The sequence below is a fragment of the Panthera uncia genome, chromosome X (genome assembly GCF_023721935.1).
Source record: "Panthera uncia isolate 11264 chromosome X, Puncia_PCG_1.0, whole genome shotgun sequence".
Taxonomy (NCBI): Eukaryota; Metazoa; Chordata; class Mammalia; order Carnivora; family Felidae; genus Panthera; species Panthera uncia.
This window is the reverse complement of record NC_064817.1, coordinates 115547101-115570139: the sequence shown is the minus strand read 5'-3', so window position 1 is coordinate 115570139 and position 23039 is coordinate 115547101. Positions and strand designations below refer to the sequence as shown.

Sequence of the window (23039 nt, the reverse complement as noted above, 5' to 3'; positions counted from 1 at the left end):
CATTCCATCAGAAGGATCCCTCTTGCTATTAATTTACAGCTACGGCCACCTCCCTCCCTCACCCCTGGAAGCCAGTAATTTGCTCTTCAACTCCATAATCTTGCCATTACAAGTATGTTACATAAATGAAATCATTCAATATATAACTTTTTGTGATCGGCTTTTACATTCAGCACAAATCCCGAGATCCATTCAAGTCACTGTATATATCAATGTTTTTTTGTGTGTGTGTGTTTTTTTTTATTGCCGAGTAATATTGTAAGTGTGGAATGCACCAGAGTTTGTTACACCATTCATTTATTGAAGGACATTTCGGTTCTGATGTCTGGACTCATTACAAATAAGTTGACACAATAATTTCTGCATAGATTTGTCTGTGAACTTAAAGTTTTCATTTTTCAGGGATAAATGTCCAAGACCAAACTGCTGGGTCATGTGGTAACGGCAAGCTTAGTTTTGTAACCGATACTTTTTTTTTCTTTTTTCCAGAGTGGCTGTACCATTTTATATTCCCACCAGCAATTTCTGAATGACACAGTTTCTCTACATTCTCACCAGCATGTGGTGTTACCATTAAACAAAAAAATTTTAAGTCATTCTGGTGCCTGTGTGGTGAGACCTCATTGAAGTTTTCATTTGCGTTTCACTAATGGTTAATGTTGAACATCTTTTTATGTGTTCATTTGCCATCTGCGTATCTTCTTTGATGAAATTTCTATTCATGTCTGTAGCCCATTTCCTTCTTTTTTTGACACTTGCATGATCAAGCTTTAATGAATTTGAACACAAGTCACACATTTCCAAGTATACATAAATATATCTCCATTTTACAACTGCTTTTGGCTTCTTTTACTTAAATCTTTTTGGACAGTGATAAGAAAATGCTTGAACTCTTTCTCATTTAAGCAACAAGAACGTCCTTATTAGGAGTTTATGCCTTTTTTTTTTTCATAGAGTTGATCACCTGAGTTTCTAGGACTTCTTACGGTAAATATTTTGTTTATATTTCCTTTCTATCCACCTAACACTAGCCTGTGGTTGCCTCCTAGATCCTGGGAAGTTCTCTATGGTTAAATGCTGCTTTTAATTTCTGTATCCACACAGAGCCTCTTTGTTGGTCTCTCCAAGATAGTATTTTCTTCCTCTAGTGTATTATTACAGTTCCTTTTGGCTTTTGTTTTTTCCCAATGAAATAAATGTGGATGTACAATGCATCCCTAGTTATAAAATGCTGGATTGAGATTCCTCTCCTTGACATTTATGATAATCTATTAGGGACTTATGTGTGAATTTTCACTCCTATTACAAAGGCACTGGTCTGCTTTATGACAGAGAGCCTAATATTTCTCCATTATATCAATCCACCCAGCTTTGAATCTGCAAATATCCTTTTGGGTACTGCAACACAATCCAGTCCTTGCAGAAGACAATACAACATGTGAGTTTTAACATTACCTGTAGCCTAGATTGCTATAGGTGGGTGACACTGAACTCCTGACCCTCCCCGTCATAGATCCACTTGATATTTTCAAACTTAAAATCATTTAAGACTAGAGAAAACTCTACACCCATTCTGTACTGAGGTTTCTGGGGATTTTTCACCTATGTTCGGCAGCTTATCAATAATCACAGGCTTCTCCATTCCTTCGCCAATCAGAGAGGAGAAAACCATCATACAACAGACTTAATGACAAAGGAATCTCTGGTCAATCACTGCAAACTGACATAACCAGAAAGGTTCTTGCCATCTCCCCTCATCCAAGCTCTGGCCTACTAGCTGTCCTTGAGCAGACAAAAAAGTCCATATGATTTCTGAAACGATATGTGCCATCATACTCCGAGCCACAGAATTCATGACTATAATATCTCAGTCAGAATAAGGGGGAAAAGAGCAGTGAGTCTTCTCAAACAGCTGAACCTAGCACTGAAGCTGGGTTCTACAGAAGCCCAAGCCAGTATATGAACGCCTCAAGGGAACACCTGATGGAAAATGTGGGTATAATGGATTTTTTAGCAGTAGTTTTGACTTCTTCAAGTTAAAATCCTCTGAATCCTTGGAAAGTGAGAGCAAAGGTTAAGAGAAATTAATTGTCTAAAGGCACTTAAGTCCCTTGTCTGTTTATCCACATCAGTGAGAGTTGAATGTCTGCTTTCTCATTGTCAAGTCTCAGTGCCTCAGTTTCTCTTCAATAATATTGTTTGTGTTTTCTTGACGGGCAAAGCCCTAGCATCCCTAGCCTAGATAGGCTAGCCTTAGGGCTACATGACTTTGGCCATTAGCACTGAAATCAAATGCACAGTTGGCTTTTCCAGCTCCTGAAGAATTTTCTCTAATGTTTGAGTTCTTGTTGTTGTTGGCTGGATCCTATTTAAGTCATTGTATCTCCCTTTCCACTTCTTGCATTCTTTTTCTTAGGAGTTCCTCAGTTTAGTTTCTCACTGTGTCATTTTCAGCAACTATATGGCAACGCCAGGAATAAAGGAGTCATACAGGTCCATCGTACCTGCTTATCCTAAGCCACACCTGTAGCTCCTTTTTCTGATTTTTTTATTCTGTTGAATTCCAAGAGCTCTTTATATATTTTAGACATGTCTTTCATCAGTTATGTGGTTTACATTTTTTCCCAGTCTGTAGCCTGTCTTTCATTATCCAGAGAGCACAAGTTGTTAATTTTGATGAGGTCCAATGTATCAATTTTTTCTTTTCATGGATCATGCTTTTGGTGTCAGGTCTAAGAACTTTTCACCTGGCCTTCAGTGCGGAATGACACCTCCAAAATGTTATAATTTTACATTTGTATCTGTAATTCATTTTACATTTGTTTTGTATAAGGTATGAGATTTAGGCCAAGGTTCAGTTGTTTTACTATGGATGTCTAATTGCTCCAGGACCATTTGTTAAAAAGGCTATTCCTCCTCCATTGATATACTTTTACACCTTTATCAAAAAATAGATGGGTATATTGGTTTGGGTCTATTTCTGGGCTCTGTATTCTATTGTATTGATCTATGCGTCCATCCCTCAGCAAACACTATACTGTGTTCATTATAGTGGCTATACGGTAAGCCTTAATACCAAGTAGGGTGATTCTTTTCACTTTATTCTTCTACTCTGGTTTTGTTATTAGGGTAATACTGGATTCATGAAATGAGATATAAAATGCCCCATCCTCTTGGATTTTGTGGTAGAGATTGTAAATTGGCTTTTTATTTTTTATTTAAATTTTAGTTAACCCACAGAGCAATATTGGTTTCAGGAGAATTTAGTGACTCATCACTCACATACAACATCCAGTGCTGATCACAACAAGTACCCTCCTCAGTACCCATCACTCATCTAGCCCATCCCTCACCTACTTCCCTCTATCAACTCATAGTTAATTCTCTAGCATTAAGAATCTTCTGTGGTTTGTTTCCCTCTCTTCTCTTCCCCCCATTTCCCACATGTTCATCTGTTTTGGTTCTTAAATTCCACATATGAGTGGAATAATATGGTACTTGACTTTCTGATGGACTCATTTCACTTAGCATAATACATCCTAGCTCCATCCACATCGTTGCAAATTGCAAGATTTCATCTTTTTTATGTCAGAGGACTATTCCATTGTATATATACACCACATCTTCTTTATCCATTCATCAGTCGATAGACATTTGGGCTCTCTGCATAGTTTGGCTATTGCTGATAATGCTATAAACATTGGGTGCATCTACACTTTTGAATCTACAGTTTTGCATCCTTTGGGCAAATACCTAATAGTGCAATTGCTGGATCATAGGGTAGTTCTATTTTTGGTTTTGTGAGGAACCTCCATACTGTTCTCGAGAGTGGCTGCACCGGTTTGCATTCCCACCAACAGTGCAAAAGGATTTCCCTTTCTCTACATCCTTGCCAACATCAGTTGTTTCTTGTGTCATTAATTTTAGACATTCTGACAGGTGTGAGGTAGTATCTCAATGTGATTTTGATTTGTATTTACCTGATGATGACGGATATTGAGCATCTTTTCACGTGCCTGTTAGCCATCTGGATGTCGTCTTTGGAAAAGTGTCTATTCATGCCTTCTGTCCATTTCTTAACTGGGTTATGTTTTTTGGGTGTTGAGTTTGATAAGTTCTTTATAGATTTTGGATACTAACACTTTATCAGATAAATCATTTGCAAATATCTTCTATTCCATAGACTTTTAGTTTTGTTGGTTATTACCTTCACTGTGCTTAAGTTTGTTTTTTTGATTTTTGTCTTGATGAAGTCCCAATGGTTCATGTTTGCTTTTGTTTCCCTTGCCTTCAATTACATGTCTAATAAAAAGTTTCTCTGGTCAAGGTCAAAGAGCTTGCAGCCTGTGTTATCCTCTAGGATTTTGATGGTTTCCTGTCTCACACTTAGGTCTTTCACCCATTTTGAATTTATTTTTGTGTACAGTGTAAGAAAGTTATCCTGTTTCATTCTTCTGTATGTCACCATCTGGTTTTCCTAACAACATTTCTTGAAGAGACTGTCTTTTCTCCATTGGATATTCTTTCCTGCTTTGTTGAAGATTAGTTGGCCATATAGTTGTGGGTCCATTTCTGGGTTTTCTATTCTGCTCCATTGATCTACGTGTCTGTTTTTGTGCTGGTACCATACTGTCTTGAAGACTACGGCTTTGTAATAGAGCTTGAAATCTGGAATCGGGATTCCTCCAGTTTTTCTTTTTCAGGATTGCTTTGACTACTCAGGGTCTTTTGTGGCTGCATACAAATTTTAGGACTGAATGTTCTAGCTAGGAAATAAAATTAATAATAGTGAATTTTTTATTACCAATCATCACAGTCTTGTCATTTGCCTCTGGAAAAAGTAGGTTCTTCATCTGGAGACTAAAACCAAGTCATGTTGAAACATAGTTTCCTTGTATTTCTCTCAGGGAATGGCCATGTGATCAGCTGGCTGATGCTCCGGGAGTAGTGAATAAGAGGGCAGGCAGGTGAGAAAGTAGGGAGCCTAAAGGTCAGGTGCTGGGAAGTCGTTGCAGTCCTTAGCAATGTGACTGCCTTTGGAATAGAAACTTGGACTTGGCAAGGTTGGCAAGTTGTTGCTTTCTCACTTAGTCTTATGTACTTCCTGTGTCCTCCCTTAATTCTGAATAAACCCTACTTTTCAAAATGCCATCCTGACTCGGCTAGATTAAGAGAACCAAAGGAATAGGGGTAGGACAGGGGGCATAACCACACTTCTGAAATTGGTAGGATAGTTTTTTTAAGATTTTATTTTTAAGTAATCTCTACACCCTGCATGGGGTAGGGCTCAACCCCACGGTCAAGAGTCATGCACTCCACCACCTGAGCCGGCCAGGCACCCCTACATATGATGGCAGTTTTAAAGAATTCTAAGGGTTTTGGTGAAATTCAAGGGGCTGTGAAGGATTCTGTTTCCTTTTAATTAGACAATTATTTGGCAGTCATTTTTGTTGTTTCCATCGCCCAGAAGAGTGCTTGCCACAAGGTAAGGGCTGAGTTCCTGTTTGCCGAAGGACTGAGGCCATTTTGCCCGGGCAGACCAGGCGACACTTCCGTCTCGCCCAGTTAATGGTTCTGCAGTGGAGACAGCCTTATGGCAGAAATGAGACAAAGACGTTCCCATGTTTCTGTTGCCGTTGAGCAAGGTTACCCTACTCAGTCCATTAAATATGCCTGCTCTCAGCGCGCACTGGTCTTTTGTCTTTGGGGATATTTTCCAGGCACGTGGGTGTGACTACAGAATCATCAGTAATTGCATACAACTTTATTTACCAAATATATTCTGTCAGAGAAGGCTCTGGCTGTAGCAACTAGTGACCAGCACCATCCTCCTGCCATGTTCCAGGCAGTAATGACTATAGCACTAAGAGCTGGATTACTAGTGCATTCACCAGTATCCAAAGAAGCAATTTCAAACCAAATGTGACATATAATGACTGATATTTCCAGTAATAGCACACAATTATATGTGCATTCAGGCCTGCTACCTTGCCTACTCCCAGGATTACTAGGCATGATTTCCTGCCAAAAATTAAAATGCCTAATTGCAGGTGATACAAATATGTGGGAAACATCTACCTCTTGGAGATGAGTTGGAATCTATCTCCTACAGAAGACACATAAAAAGATAGTCTGCCTATCATGGAGAATATGGCCAGAAGCACTGAAGAACATGCCTCTGATGACCAACCTCATGGGGCCTACCCAAGACTCAGGTTGGACTAGAATCCAGAAAACTCTCACCATACTGCTAACTTATTGATGAATGACAATCAACAGCATTTCCAACTGGCAAAATCATGGAGAGACAGACTCTCTGTATGGAGCAGATATACAGGGACAATAAAAAGCTGAGAACAGAGCATAATCATTGAGTAAAACTCTTCGGCAACCCCAAGTGCTCAATCTCAGTACGGCGTAATGTGGAGAAAAAGGAACCCTCGTGCACTATTGGTGGCCATGTAAATTGGTACAGTCACTGTGGGAAACAGTATGGAGGTTCCTCAAAAAACTAAAAATAGGACTACCATATGATCTAGCAGTTCCACATCTGGGTATTTATAAAAAAAAAATGAAAACACTAATTTCAAAATATATATGCACCCCTATGTCCATTGCAGCATTATTCACAATAGCAAAGATATGGAAGCCACCCAAGTGTCCGTTGATAGATGAATGGATGAAGAAAGTGTGGTATATGTACACAATGGAATACTACTCGGGCTTAAAAAAGGAGAAGATCCTGCCATTTGCAACAACATAAATGGATCCAGAGGGTATAATGCTAAATGAAATAAGTGAGTCAGAAAAAGACAAATGCCATATGATTTCATTCATGAGGAATTTAAGAAACAAAACAAAACAAAAAACAGATTCTTAACTATAGAGGACACACTGGTGGTTGCCAGAGGGGAGGTGGGGGGGGATGGGTGAAATAGATGAAGGGGATTAAGATGAAGGCACTGAATCATGCATCGAATTGTTGAATCGCTATATTGTACCCCTGAGACAAATATAACACTGTATGTTAACTATACAGGAATTAAAACTTTTAAAAATTAAAGATAGCATTACTGAGTTATCCAGCAATTCTTTTGGATAAATACACAAAAGAATTATAAACAGGGTTGAAGACCTATTTGTACACCCATGTTTATAGGAGCATTGTTCACAGTAGGCAAATGGTGGGAGTAACCCAAGTGTCCGTTGATGGATGAATGGATACATAAAACGTGGTACATACATGCACGGGTATCATTCAGCCCTTAAAATGATAGGAAATTGTGACATGTTCTATAGCATTATGAATCTTGAGGGCATTATGCTAAGTGAAATAAGCCAGCCAGGAAAAGACAAATACTGTACGATTCCATTTACACGAGGTACCTAGAGTTGTTAAACTCATAGAGACAGAAAGGAGAATGGTGGTTGTCAGGCACCGTGGGAGGGGCATTGAGGAGTTATTGTTCAATGGGTATAGAGTTTCAGTTTTGCAACACAGACAGTTTTGGGATTGCTTACATAAATGGGCTTAATATTACCGAAAGGTGCACTTAAAATGGTTAAGACGGCAAATTTCATGGCAGGTGTATTTTACCACAGAAATAAAGAGCAGGAATGACTGAATTATCAGATAAAGTCAACATCAGAGCAAAGAAAATAATGAAAGGCAAAGAGAGACATTACATGATTATAAAAGTATAAAAGTACAAAGATGTATCTACTCTAAATAGATATCAACCAAACAACAGAACTTCCAAATACACAAAGCAAAATCTGATAGTTGAAAGGAGACAGACCAAGCCACAGTTAACATTGGACTTCACATGCCCGACACTCAGCAACTGATAGAACTACCAGAAAAAATCAGCAAGAATAGGATGACTAAACAAAACAATGACCAACAGGATCTTATTTGTGTAAATATACTCCACTCAACAATAGCACAGTACACACTTGTTTCATGTGCCTACAGGACATATACCAAGATAGACTATATGCTGGGCCATAAAACAAACATCAACAGAATGAAAATATATCCTATAGAATGTGTCCTCTGAGTATAGTGAAATCAAACTAGAAATCTGTAAATCTGGGGGCACCTGGGTGGCTCAGTTGGTTAAGCATCCAACTTTAGCTCAGGTCATGAGCTCACAGTTTGTGGGTTCAAGCCCCACATCGGGCTCTGTGCTGACAGCTCAGAGACTGGAGCCTGCTTCGGATTCTATGTCTTCCTCTCTCTCGCTGCCCCTCTCCTGCTCATGCTCGCTCGCTCTCTCTCAAAAATAAATAAACATTTAAAAAACATTTAGAAATCTGTAAACTTGAAAGAAAACACTTAGAAATTAAACAGCACACTTCTAAATAATCCATGGGTCAAATAAGACTCAAAGGAAATCTTTAAAAATTGAACCAAATGAAAATGAAAACAAGACAAATCAAAACCTATGGAATGTAGCTAAAGTCGCACTGAGAGGGAATTATTTTTGAATACAAAATCTATTTTTTGAAGCTTATTTATTTATTTGTTTTAAGAGAGAGAGAGAGAGCATGCACGGGGGGAAGGGGCAGACAGGGAGAGACAGAATCAAAAGCAGGCTCTGTGCTGTCAGAGCAGAGCTCACAGGGGACTTGAACTTAGGAACTGTGAAATCATGACCTGAGCCTAGATCTAGAATCAGACGCTTAGCCAACTGAGCCTCCCAGGCACCCCTGAGAGAGAAAATTCTAGCATTAAAAGCTAACATTAGAAATAAGGAAAGATCTCAAATTACACACCCAAGTTTTTACCTAAAAGATATAGGAAAAGGGAAAAACCCAAAGTGAGCAGAAGGAAGTAAATAATAATGATAAGAGCAGAAATCAATGAAATTAAAAGAATACAATCAAGAATATCAATGGGGGAAAAGCTATTTCTTAAATTAATAAAATTGGTAAGCCTCTCGCAAGACTGGCACAGATAAAATTAGAGAAGACAAGGATCAATATCAGTGATTAAATAGGAATATCACTGCAAATTCTGTAATTTCTAAGTGGATAATAAGGGAATACTGTTAATGACTGAATGCTCATAAATTTGAAAACATAGAAGAAATGGATCAATTCCTTGAGAAACCACAAATTACAACAACCCCCCCAAAGTTATATAGGCAATGTAATTAATCTTATAATTGATAAAGAAATTGAATATGTAGTTTAAGAAAGTCCTGAAGGAAAAATATCCAGGCCCATGTGATTTCACTGGAAAATTCTACCAAATGTTTAAACAGCCAATTTACTGATTTGAATGCATTTTATTTCTTGTTGTCTAATTACTGAGGCTTTGACTTCCAGTACTATGTTAAATAGTAACGGTGAGAGTACACATCCCTGTCTTGTTCCTGACCTTAGGGGAAAGGCTCTCAGTTTTTCTCCATTGAGGATGATATTAGCTGTGGGTCTTTCATATATGGCCTTTACAATGTTCAGGTATGTCCCATCTATCCTACTTTGTTGAGGGTTTTTATCAAGAATGGATACCTATATTTTGTCAAATGCTTTTTCTGCATCCACTGAGAGGATCATATAGTTCTTATCCTTTCTTTTATTAAAATGTGGTGTATCACCAGCAGCAATGAAGAAGTCAAACTTCTATTTGCAGATGACAGGATACTTTATGTAGAAAACCCAAAAGGCTCCACCAAAAAAAAAAATTGCTAGAACTGATACATGAATTCAGTAAAGTCACAGGCTATAAAAATCAATGTGCAGAAATCTGTTGCCTTTCTATACACAAATAACAAAGCAGCAGAAAAAGAAATCAAGGAATCCATCCCATTTGCAATTGCACCAAAAATGATAAGATATCAAGGAATGAACCTAGCTAGAGAGGTAAAGCATCTATACTCTAAAAACCATAGAACACTTAAGAAATTGAAGATGATACAAAGAAATGGAAAAGTATTCCACGTTCAAGGGTTGGAAGAACAACATTGTGAAAATGGCTACACTACCCGAAGCAATCTACACATTTAATGCAATTCCTATCAAAGTACCTCAAGTTCCAAAGAGAAGACGAAGACTCCCTATCAACCCAGGTCCAAAGATGGAGGCAGGGTAAGGTGCACTAGTAACCCAGCTCTTAGTGCTATAGTCATTACTGCCTGGAACATGGCAGGAGGATGGTGCTGGTCACTAGTTGCTACAGCCAGAGCCTTCTCTGACAGAATATATTTGGTAAATAAAGTTGTACGCAATTACTGATGATTCTGTAGTCACACCCACGTGCCTGGAAAATATCCCCAAAGACAAAAGACCAGTGCGCGCTGAGAGCAGGCATATTTAACGGACTGAGTAGGGTAACCTTGCTCAACGGCAACAGAAACATGGGAACGTCTTTGTCTCATTTCTGCCATAAGGTTGTCTCCACTGCAGAACCATTAACTGGGCGAGACGGAAGTGTCGCCTGGTCTGCCCGGGCAAAATGGCCTCAGTCCTTCGGCAAACAGGAACTCAGCCCTTACCTTGTGGCAAGCACTCTTCTGGGCGATGGAAACAACAAAAATGACTGCCAAATAATTGTCTAATTAAAAGGAAACAGAATCCTTCACAGCCCCTTGAATTTCACCAAAACCCTTAGAATTCTTTAAAACTGCCATCATATGTAGGGGTGCCTGGCCGGCTCAGGTGGTGGAGTGCATGACTCTTGACTGTGGGGTTGAGCCCCACCCCACGCAGGGTATAGAGAGTACTTAAAAATAAAATCTTAAAAAAAAAAACTATCCTACCAATTTCAGAAGTGTGGTAATGCCCCTGTCCTACCCCTATTCCTTTGGTTCTCTTAATCTAGCCGAGTCAGGATGGCATTTTGAAAAGTAGGGTTTATTCAGAATTAAGGGAGGACACAGAGGAAGTACATAAGACTAAGTGAGAAAGCAACAACTTGCCAACCTTGCCAAGTCCAAGTTTCTATTCCAAAGGCAGTCACATTGCTAAGGACTGCAATGACTTCCCAGCACCTGACCTTTAGGCTCCCTACTTTCTCACCTGCCTGCCCTCTTATTCAGCATCAGCCAGCTGATCACATGGCCATTCCCTGAGAGAAATACAAGGAAACCATGTTTCAACACGACTTGGTTTTAGTCTCCAGATGAAGAACCTACTTTTTCCAGAGGCAAATGACAAGACTGTGATGATTGGTAACAACAAAAAAAAAAATTCACCATTATTAGTTTTATTTCCTTTCAAATTTCCAACAGTATATCTTGTGTTTTTACTGATTCATAGGTAGGTTTTACCAAGTTGTCTATTTTTATTCTTTCGATGTGCCACTGTTTGGATTTGTTTTCATCTCCATTTTTAATGCAATAGTTCGTGTTGCTAAGTTTAATAATTCATTTCTCATGGTTCCTTTTGTTTGTATTTTTAACTTCCTGAATTGCCTCCTCAGTTCATTCATTTTCACTCATTCTTCTTTACTGATGAAACTTCTTTGGACTATGGACTTTCTCATATGTACAGTTTGTCTGCATTTAATAGTACTACTAATATTTATTAAGCGCTTAGTATGTGCCATTTTTGCAAATATCTTGCATACATTTGTTTAATCCTCCCAATAAACTTATTGAGTAGGATACATTGCAGAGGCGTTATGTTTTCTCCTATTTACCTAAAATGACACAAGTAGTAGATGGCAGAGCCAGAATTAGAATTCAGGCAATCTGCGTGCAGATCCGGTCCTGAACCCATCATAATTTTGAAAATATTCGATAGCATTTCCTGTGTTTGCCTCTGCCGATGGAAAATTCTGACTGGGACTTGGTGCCTAATTATGTCATTCTGGCACAAATCAAGATAAGTAGCAATATGCAAACACCCTTGAGTCCTCAGAAACTATCAACATTGGTTATTTGGAAACTAAAAGACTTTCTTTTAAAGTGTGATCACAAGTAACTGTTTTGTGGAAATCTTACATTGAATACAAAATAGTGAATTGTTAAACTAGTTTTAAAACTTTCATTTCTCTTCACTTCTCACTTCGTACTACAAACCCCCAAACCTTTCCTGAATACCCCCAATACATACACTATGTCTTTAGGTAGCTTTAGCCAGCTTCTAGAAACACTTCTGTTCCATAGGCTCTCCCAAATATTTTAAGTGAATATATAAGTGAATTTTCAAAAGCAACGTGTCAGTGATTAGAAGTGGGAAGATATTTTCAGTCTTAAAATGATTTGGACATTTTTCCTGGTGAAATTAACTTCCTAGCAAATCTCCCTCTTGGATAATGAGGAGACTCATGATCCAGATTTACATAGGTCCTATACCTTTCAAAAAGTAACCACTTTCCAAAGAAGCGAAATGAAGATTTTTGTGACCAATGACATCTAAAACATTTCTCTTCTGCAAGTGGAAAAAGATCTACAGTGGAATATACAAATTTGTAATCAGTTCACATGCAATTCGGTTGAATACTCGTAACTCAGCAAACAGGAACACTTATCTTTACTTGTGCACGCCAAGATATGGGGAGGTTCGACACTGGTATAATTCGTTCTTTTCACTTAATCCTTATTCTTGTGGGGAGCTTGTATTTGTACACTGCACAGAAATTGTGACTATTTAGCACTTTTTTAGGATGCCACAGCTGAGACCAACTTGTTCTACCATTATTACTACCCAAAAATTATACCTTCTGCACATGTCGTAAAAATAAATGATCTTAAAACTGCACGTGATATTGCCTAAAAAATCGCATTTACAAGACTGGGATGTTTTATCTAATTCTCTGAATGGGGAAAACTGGAGACTAACACTCCAACCACTAAAATAGGTTATGAAATTTCTTTCCTATCACTTCCTTTGTTTTGTATCGGGAAATCCCTCTGGTACCGTCCAGAAAAATATCTGCCACCCTTGTCTTTACTGTTATAATTTCACTATTTGTCTTATTCTAAGCCAATATTGAACAGAAATTGAAAGCGAGTGTACTCAAAATTCGTCTTTCTACTCATCTTCTTTTTTTAATATCAGAGAGTGGACAGAACTAAAACATCAATCAGTGCTAAGTCAATAACACTTGGAAGGAAATGTTCTGGTTCTTGTTTCCCTAATCATCCTTCTTCCAATTACTTCCTGAACAAAATCCGACTTTGAGGACCATGATGTGACCTTCATTTTGACTCTATCTTGGGTCAAATCATTCAGTATGTCAGCTCCTACTACTTCAAGAAATCAGTTTTAAAAGGGGCAGTCTAAGCGATTGCCCCTAACCAAGGGCATGGAGACTGTCTCAGCTCAGCCCAGTGGACTTGCTTCTCACAGCCCCACATGGTAAATGATGTATTTGGCCCCGGTCAGCTGCTGCAAATCACTGTTACCCAAACCTGTATGTGTGGTCTGATTCTTTCTGGCATGTAGATGGGCAGACCTCATACTGACGGGCATACCTCACATTTTGAACTGATGGAAGTTTCCTATTCCTCTTAGAGTATTACATTTGAATTTTTGTACTGCATTCTCCGAGGGAATATTATTCAGAACTTATTCTGAGCACTTCTGTGGTACGTTACTCCATAAGTATTCTGTCAGCCAAACAAGGTTCCCTATTTTCAATACAACATCCATTATTCACACTCAAAAAGGCACCGAAGATAAGGCTCAGCATTCTGTATGAATCCTGGCTTCTACTGAGTGCTGGCCTTAAACAATTCTTCTGTACTTTGTGTACATAAGCCTAGCCTTCAACATCCTACCAAGATAGTAAAATATGCACACAATACTTAAAAAAAACATGATTTTTAACCATGATAGGGATAATTTACTTAGAACAGGGTATTTCTATAGTCTTACATAGCAACCACCAAATTATGTGTTGAAATCGAAGGCAAAATAGTAACTTCACATTGGAAGAATTTAGCAAACACCAACTTAACTCAGTGATTACAGTGAGTATCACCAACAAAGGGAAAAGCAGACATCATGCATCTCCTGAAAGGATACAATGAGAAGAACGCTGCATCGTTTTGGTGTTATTTCTGCTAAAAATGTATTTAACTTGAATCTATCATACGGAAGTACAGATCACCCCATATCAAGAGACACCCTATGAGCATCGATGGAGCATTCATCCACGATGAATCACTGGGTGCTACTCCTGAAGCCAAGATACACTATATGCTAACTTGAATTTAAATAAAATAAATCAATAAACAAACTGAATCATATGCAACTAAAAAAAAGGACATCCTGTTAGATAAGTGGCCTTCAAGTCTTCAACACTTTCAACGTCATCACATACAAAGAAAGTATCAGGACGTGTTGCGGATCGAAGGAGATTACAGAAACACGACAAACAAAATAAGCTATCTCAGGCGGATTCTGAGTGAGGAAATCTAATTATGAAGGTTCCTATTCGGATATGGTCAAATTTGAACTTGGACTTTGACAAGAAGTATCAGGAAACTTCTTTTGCAAAGGATCAAATAGTAGATATTTTTCGACTTGTGGGTCCTATGGTCTCTACCGCAGCTACTTGGCTCTGTTGTAGTAGCTCAAAAACTGAGACAAAACGCAGTTGTGTTCTAGTAAAACTTTATTCACAACAACAAGCAGCAATGGTCCATATTTGACCTGAGGGCTATAGTTTTCAGATCCCTAAATTAGAGAATAGTATTGTATAAGCATGAAATCTCCTGGTTTTGGTAATTTTACTGTGGTTTATTGTTCTAGGATATACCTCCTAAAGGTATTTAGGGTAAAGATTCATAATATGTGTGATTTAACTCTGAAATGGGTAAGGGAGTAGGAGAAGTATATTTGACACACACACACACACACACACACACACACACAAACACCTATGTACCTCTCTATGTATATGGGTTATGGAGAGAGAATAAAGAGACATGGAGAAAATGTAATAAAATATTGATGAATCTGGTAAAGAAAAGAAATTCCTAGGACTATACTTGAAAGCTTGCAGAAATGTGAAATTTTATCAACATAGAAAAAAGATGTAAATTTAAAAAATAAACATGTACACCAGATAGATGTTTATTCTGTCGTTGGTTTTCTAAACCTACACAGTCAATGTATCATTTTAAGCTGCTCTTCTCTCTCGTTCACAATAGCTATACTTAAATATTTTAAAACTCTCATTTTTAAAATGTCTTCACTCAACAAGCACTCTATCTTTAGCTCTTTATTTTTTTTTGACTTTGAGAAATGTTCTGAAACATAGCATTGAGATGGCACAGAATGAAATTTGAGGAATCAGAGGATCTGAATTTGAGCTCCAACTAGATTTCTTATTAGCTTCATTTATAGATAAGTCACTTAGCTTCTCATTTTACTCATTTGTAACTATGTCATAGTGTTCTGAGCACTGAGATAATGAATATGACGCTGTAAAATCCCTAAATTGCTATGCATAAGAGCGATTTGCCCTCATTTGTAGTGACTAGATTTTCTAAGCGAAAGAGCAAATGCAAAATATACCATTGCATTTATAAATGTTTTCAAAAGACCAGATGGACTTGCTTTTATGAAACAGAAGTTTGATACAAGATGTCAAACTAGCCTGGGCTCCATCTCCCAAACCCAACCGAAGAAGAAACAAAGGAAAAGTCAAGATATTGACAGAACGCATTCCCATATTCCATACCTGAAATAGATGCGTGAGAAATCCTTCCTGAGGCATAAAATGTGTTTGGGTCCTAGCATGGGGGGAGGGGTGACTCATTGAAACTGTAATTTCTTCTACATCGTGCTGGAGAGCCCCAAGGCAGAGATGTGATCGAGACGGGCCACGTCAAGCATGGAAATGGAAAGTACCTCCCAGTCACTCTTACAAACCTAGATTTCTACCCACTGTCCCTGCACAAGTCTCAGAGCGCTTGGGACCTTTACAAGACAGAACCCACGCAAAAAAAGGAAACCAGAATACATGTGGGAAAAGCAATGAAGTAAATAACAGCACAACTAAAAGAGTGTTCAAGCCTAGACACATGGATCTGTACCTGCCATAATAATGTGGGGCAATCAAAAGACAGAGTCTCCAATATTAAATAAACAAAAATCTCAACAATATCCTGCTTTTAAAAGATGTACTTAAGCCTCCAGGGGACAGGAGTATGTGTGTGCCTCGTATTTGTGCTGTCATCTATTATGATTTTTAAATATCTTTAGACCTTTAGCATCTCCAATACCTATCGCTGTGATTGGTGCCCTGTGTATATTCTTTAAATGTTTGCTTGCTAAGGAGACAGTGCTGCCCGTGGGCTTGGACATAAAGCAGAGCTGTGTTCATATGACAGCACGGCCACTTAGTAAGCAGGGGAATGAGCTGTAGAATGTGTAAGTTATTTAAAAGTTTCAGGCTTACATCCTTATCCAAACCACAGGGATAATGCCACCTTTCCAGTACTGTAAGTAGCCATTACTAAATGAGAAAACATAGGCGTTGTAATTCTGTCCTGCAACAAACGTTTTTTGAGTACGTTCTAATTGTCAAGCCACGTGTCTTTTATGGATATTTAGTAGGAAACACTACCAACGGTTTCGTTTCTCATGGAGCTCAAAGTCTAGAAGGGGATATATGCATTCCAACTATTAAGTCGTTAGGAGTTACTTTAACGCCTGGTATATGAACCAACTTGATTTCCTTTACGAGTTGGTAGCCCATAAGTGGAAAGTACCAGTGAGCTTCATATAAACTTGGCAAGCCTCCCTACCAGTATCTCCAGAAAATGCCTAACACTCCATTCTTCCCCCGCTAGCTCTCCTGTCACCTACTCTGTGTTTATCGAGTCACCTTATCCTGCTGATGACCCTCTCCACAGCCCTTTTGGATTCATGCTTCTGGTCAACTGTTTCGTTCTTAATCTCAGCTTCAATCCTTAATGTCGCTATTCAGATCACCCTTCTCCCATTCCCAGGAGGATAGAGACTGTCCTGTCCCCAAACTACACTCAAACCAATCTTTAGGACCCTTCAAGGTTACAGGGCCTGTAATTTTACGGAAAATACTGACACGAGACAAAAACGTAAGATTCCATTGCTCTTAATCTGATATTGCTCAATGGGTTTTGGTGCCCTCTCTAATCCTTCGTCCCTATTAATCACAATAAACCTGCACTATGAGCCAAGGTCTCAAATTTGAGAGAAAGTACAGAGGATCTCGTGGATTCCCTCCTGCAGATACTCCAGGCCCTGGCCCCACGTTTTTCTGTCATTACAGTATTTGTACCTCCACTGAAATCTGACGTGATAGCACACTCAGCATTTCTAGTGCATCTATTGAAGAAGCAGCCACTTGAAGACTGTTATTTAAGGGGCACCTGAGTGGCTCAGTCGGTTGTCAGACTTCGCCTCAGGTCATGATCTTGCGGTTGGTGAGTTCGAGCCCCACATCTGGCTCTCTGCTGTCAGCAGAGAATGACACAATATTATCCAGTGGATTCTGCTTCTTGTTTAGGCTGTGAAAGTCAGAGTTCAGTTTCCATACTTCATTCATCCCAGGCTCTAACCTAATTCTTTCTCCCCTCTTTTTAATTAGAAATACATCCACATAGGAGAACCTATGTGTGCTTTTTTTTTTTTTTTGCATTTCAACAGCATTTAAAATTATTTTCATATTGTGTCTTATCTTAAATCCTTTTAGAATTAGGCACTATGTAATTTGTAAGTAATTTAAATGTCTTAAGCATCATCTGGAAGAGGAGTCATTGCTATACTGAGCCCTCAAGCTAATATGCCCAACCACTCACCAAATCCATCAAATCATGAGCGACAGACCCAGCTTACTCCATAGTCTAAATTGACATTTATTCCCACAAAGAAGTGAGTGGTAAAAAGCACTAAGCTCTTTATAAATCTCAGCATGCAACAAATATACAGGTTCGTCAGCCCATTCTTAAGTACTGACCTTCAAAATACTTCGGGGCCAACTTAGCTCTATATGATGTCAATAGGAGTATCGAAATGGTGGAAATAAAATTGATAGAAGCAGCAGTTTATTTCAAATGAACCCGCAGTGACTGCCTAAGTCTTGGTTCACACCTGAAATGACTTAGCCTGAGCATTGATAAGGCCTGGCCTAAAACCAGACCCGAAAACTCGAGTCAGGAATGAATGCAAATGCTGCTAAGTTCAGCCTCCAGCCCCCGTTGCTACGTTTGTGGAGATGAGAGGTACTGGGAATTTTAAACAATTGCTAACAGCTCAATTTTGTTTCTCAAAAAGTAATACATAGAGGCCCAATATCTACAATAGGTAAAAGCAAAACTGCCTGAGTTGAAGTACAGAGAAGAGGCCCTGAGGCCTGGCTCTTCCAGGTCCCTTTGGCCACCTCTGTTCTGATGGCTCACTGTTCTCGGTGTATTTGGTACTTCTGAGGAAAAAGAGAATCAATAACAGGTTAACCCATATCTCAGTTAAATAATGCTGCAATAAATATATAAGTGCATTGTTTGCATTTTATTTCAGTAAATACCCAGTAATGGAATTATCGGACCATACGGTAGTTCTATTTTTCATTTCCTGAGGAATGTCCACACTGCTTTCCACAGTGGCTGCACCTCTCTACATTCCCACCAACAGTGCACAAAGGTTCCTTTTTCTCCACATCCTCGCCAACACTTGTCTTTTTTACTTGAGCCATTGTGACAGGTGAAAGGGGATGTCTCATTGTGGTTTTGATTTGCATTTCCCTGATGATGAGCGATGACGAGCATCTTTTCGTGTGTCTGTTGGCCATCTGGATGTCTTCTTTGGAAAAATGTCTATTCATGTCTTCTGCCCATTTTTTTCATTGTTTTTTTTTGGGGGGGGGCACTGAGGTCTAGAAATTCTTTATATACCTCAGATATTAACCTTTTGTCACATATATATCATTTGCAAATATGTCCTACCACTCAGTAGGTTGCCGTTTTCTTTTGTTGATCATTTCCTTCACTGTGTAAAAGCTTTCTATTTTAATGTAGTCCCAATAATTTACTTTTGCTTTCTGTTTCCTTTGCCTTAGGAGACATATACTGCTATGGCCAGTGTCAGAGAAATTACTGCCTGTGTTCTCTTCTAGAATTTTTTTTTTTATGGTTTCAGGTCTTACATTTAGGTCCTCAATCCAATCGCTTCTCGGCCTTTTGGCTAAGATCAAGTGTAGGTCCTCAATCCATTTTGAGTTTCTTTTTGTATATACTTTTAGAAAGAGGTCCAGTTTTAACCTTTTGCATGTAGCTGTCCGGTTTTTCTAGCACCATTTATTAAAGAGAAATGTTGCCAGGGCACCTGAGGGGTGCAATCTGTTAAAGCACCCAACTTCGGGTAAGGTCTTGATCTCATGGTTGTTGAGTTCGAGCCCCACATCGGGCTCACTACTGTCAGTGCAGAGCCTGCTTTAGATCCTGTCCCCCTCTCTGTATACTCCTCCCCACATGTGCTCTCTTTCAAAAATAAATAAATAAGCAAACAAACAAATAAATAAATAAATCATTTAAAAGATATATAAAGAGACTGTTCCCTATGTTTTTTGCATCATACAGTAGCCAAGATATGGAAGCAACCCAAGTGCTCACTGATAGATGAATGGACAAGGAAGATGTGTGTGTGTATAGTATATATGTTTCAGTTTATATACATATATATATACTAAATATATTTACATATATATTTATATATTATATTTATATGTACATATATTTCTATATACATATGTACATATTATATATATTTGTATAAATATTTTTCATTTATATATATAGTATACATGTATAAACAAAATATTACACAGCCATGAAAAAAAAATGAGATCATGCTATTTGAGGCAACCTGGATGGATCTTCAGGGTATTAAGCTAAGTGAAGTAAGTTAGACTAAAAAAGAAAAATAGCATATAACTTCCCTCATATGTGGAATCTGAAACAAACAAACAAACAAACGAATAAACAAAAAGCAGAATCAGACCTATAAATACCGAGAACAAACTGGTGGTTGCCAGAAGGGAGAGGATGAGCAAATGGGTAAAATGGGTGAAGGGGAGGGGGAGACACAGGCTTCTACTTGTGGAATAAGTCATAGACGTGGAAGGTACAGGATAAGGAATACAGTCAATGATATTGTAATAGTGCTGTGGGCTGACAGATAGTAGCTACACTTGCGGTGAGCACAGCATAATGTATGGACAAGTCGAGTCGCTGTTACACACCTGAAACTAATATAACACTGTACCAAATGTGCTCAAAAATTTTTTTGAATCTTTAAAAATTAAACACTCAGTGCCATTTCACTTGCCGTTGCATATTTAAAAATGTAAATGGATTTCTTATATTAGGAAACATCCTGTTCTGAAACGCACGTAAACATAATACATTATAAGAGGAAAAAAAGCTTAGCACAGCACATAGGCACTCATGTGTTAATTAACACATCCACCACCATTTTTGGGGAGACAGGGGAAGAGCCCCCCTAGGAGTTTTATACTTTTTGACCATTTGCCACTGTATCCCTGTGGTAATCCTAGGATATCGAGGACATAAATGGTGAAAGTTTCCATTTGCTAATCATATTTGTTCCCAGATCCATTACAAGTAGGTTTCAACAATGGAAATAGATTTTTCACTAGGCCATCCAATAATACCATCTATCCTTCTATGACAGCTTTCTGACATAAATCAGATTTAATCCTCAATAAAGACAGATCTTCCTTACTTTGTGTGACTCTAAGTAGTTGATAAAATGTGGGAGTTGAGCCTGTAGCCTTATGGCTTAATATTAATACACAACATAATAAAAGATTTGAATCTTTCTCCTGCTGTGCTAAGAAAACATGATGGCTATTTTTCTGAGATTGCTGTTTATACTATGGGTTTGTTTGGGTCATTCAATGCATCTTATAATAACCCTCAAGAATAGGATTGCGGTGGGATACCCGGGTGGCTCAGTTGATTGAATGCCTGACGAGGTTTCAGCTCAGGTCGTGATCTCATGGTTTCTGGAATCGAGGCCCGTGTTGGGTTCCATGCTGTGAGTGAGGAATCCTGCTTGAGATTGATTCTCTCCCTCCCTCTCTCTCTCTCTCTCTGTCCCCCACTCTCACTCTCTGTCTCTCTCTCAAAATTAATAAGTAAATATTAAAAAAGGAATAGGATTATAGTTAGCCTATACTTTAGTCCAAGTTTTCCAGGATGGTAGGAGATATATCCAATGCAGTCCCTTACTACAGAAGTATCTGAGTAAAATTGGAAACATTGGAAACAGATACCAAATATCCCTGGAGAATTTTCACATGGAATCTAGAACACAACACTCTGAATCACTAACAACGTAACCACTGGTGTCCACCTCACCCATGCCCTGGGCCCTCAGTTTTTCTAACCACTTCTAATCCCCTCAGCATACATGGACAATTATATCATCTAGAACATGACTCTGACAAATTATTGGCTCTTTACGCTAATAGAGACTATTCATCATCCTTGTCTATTGGACAGCCCCTTGTGTGAGGTGGGTCGTAACCACTGAATTGCACAATTTGAAGAACACTGAGCGACAGTGAATTCTAATCACATAAAACAAAGACGAGGACCCAAACAGAATTCCAGATAGTGCAAAGAAGACGCAGAGCATCACAAGGCGTTCTGCTAATGATATTCAGCTTGTTGGGAAGATGGGTACTGTTACTCAGCGTTCCTGCTACTTGGTCCCAATGGAACAGAGCCATAAGCACTCACTGGCAGCCCCCACTGGAGCATGCTTTATGCCGTCCTAGCTGCCTTTTGTGTTCATCACACTTCAGGAAACAAATACAAACACGTGAACTACCTTCGGATAGCCTCCCACTTTGCCATTTGGAACCTAGGTTTCAATCACCTCCCTCTACCCGTCTGCATCACCTGACATCTAGCGCCACGAGGGAGACCAGATGCAATACCCAACCGAGAAAAAGACCCCAGTAAAATTCGAGGCATTTGCTTTGGGGATGCCTGGGCTTGTGGGCAATAGCAGGCGCCAGCCTCTGTGTCTACCGTTTTTTCAACTCCTCCAGCAACTCCAAGAGGAGCTTTGGTGTGAGAGGAAACACCAGGAACTGATCGAGGCTTGCGTCCCTTCCACTTTATTTGGCATACGACGCACACTGGACAACATGCAAAAATCCTTTCTGCCTTAATCCTACCGTGCGTCAAATGACCGAAATTATGTACCTTCTGGTTGTGACCATAAAAATCAACAACCCAGAGAGGAAAGGTTTTATTTGACAACTGCCTTACTAGAAGATCTATGAAAAACATTAAGAGTAAGTACTTTTTTATACTCATAAAAAGGCAGTGAAGAAAACTGCAAAATCACTTTTTATTTCTTGCCAAGGGCAAGGAAGTAGAAGCATAAAGAGCAAACCAACCACAAACAGCATGGGTATCACTACACATCCTTCATGTTTATGCATCATGTAATGAAAAAGGCTTTCCAGAAATACAAACTGTAAATACATCTCCGAGAAAAATGGAAATGAGAAAAAAAGCTGAGGTGTTTGTTTTGTATAGGGATCTCACTTTTGCCCCCTTGCCTTTATCTTCTCTTCCTTCCCATCAAAGGGGAGAAACACCATAGAAGGAGTGACAGTAATTCTTTGAAAGATTCTACTAAAATAATATGTTCTGATTTATTTTTAAGAGAAGTCCAAGTTAAATAATTTTATTCTTTTTAGAAAGGCAATTAATGAAATGAGTAATCAATAGTCACTTAATTTTCATTCCCTGGAGGAAACGTTCACATACGTCAATTCACATATTAGAAGAGTCTTTTTAAGCCACAGGAGGTACTTTTGAATAAGTAAAATATAAAGATGACTCTGCCATTGAAATATTTGGTGCAACTTTTCAAAATAATAATGGAGTGTATCAATTAAAACTATGCTGTCATTTGGATCAGTGAAGAATAAAGACTAGAGTTTGAGTCTTGGAGTAAGGAATTGGGAGAGAAACAGTTGCCTCAAATATTTCTTCTATTCCTTTACCTCTTTCTTCACCTTCTGGTATTCCTTTTTTTTTTTTTTTTTTTTT

At 38.6% G+C, this 23039-nt stretch overlaps 2 pseudogenes; one reads left to right on the top strand and one right to left on the bottom strand.

The window, feature by feature from the left end:
* Positions 1-1070: 1070 nt before the first annotated feature.
* LOC125931418 (tRNA pseudouridine(38/39) synthase-like) overlaps positions 1071-23039 on the bottom strand; it is an 87571-nt pseudogene continuing 65602 nt past the window's right edge.
* On the top strand, positions 19109-19314 carry LOC125932498 (uncharacterized; annotated as a pseudogene).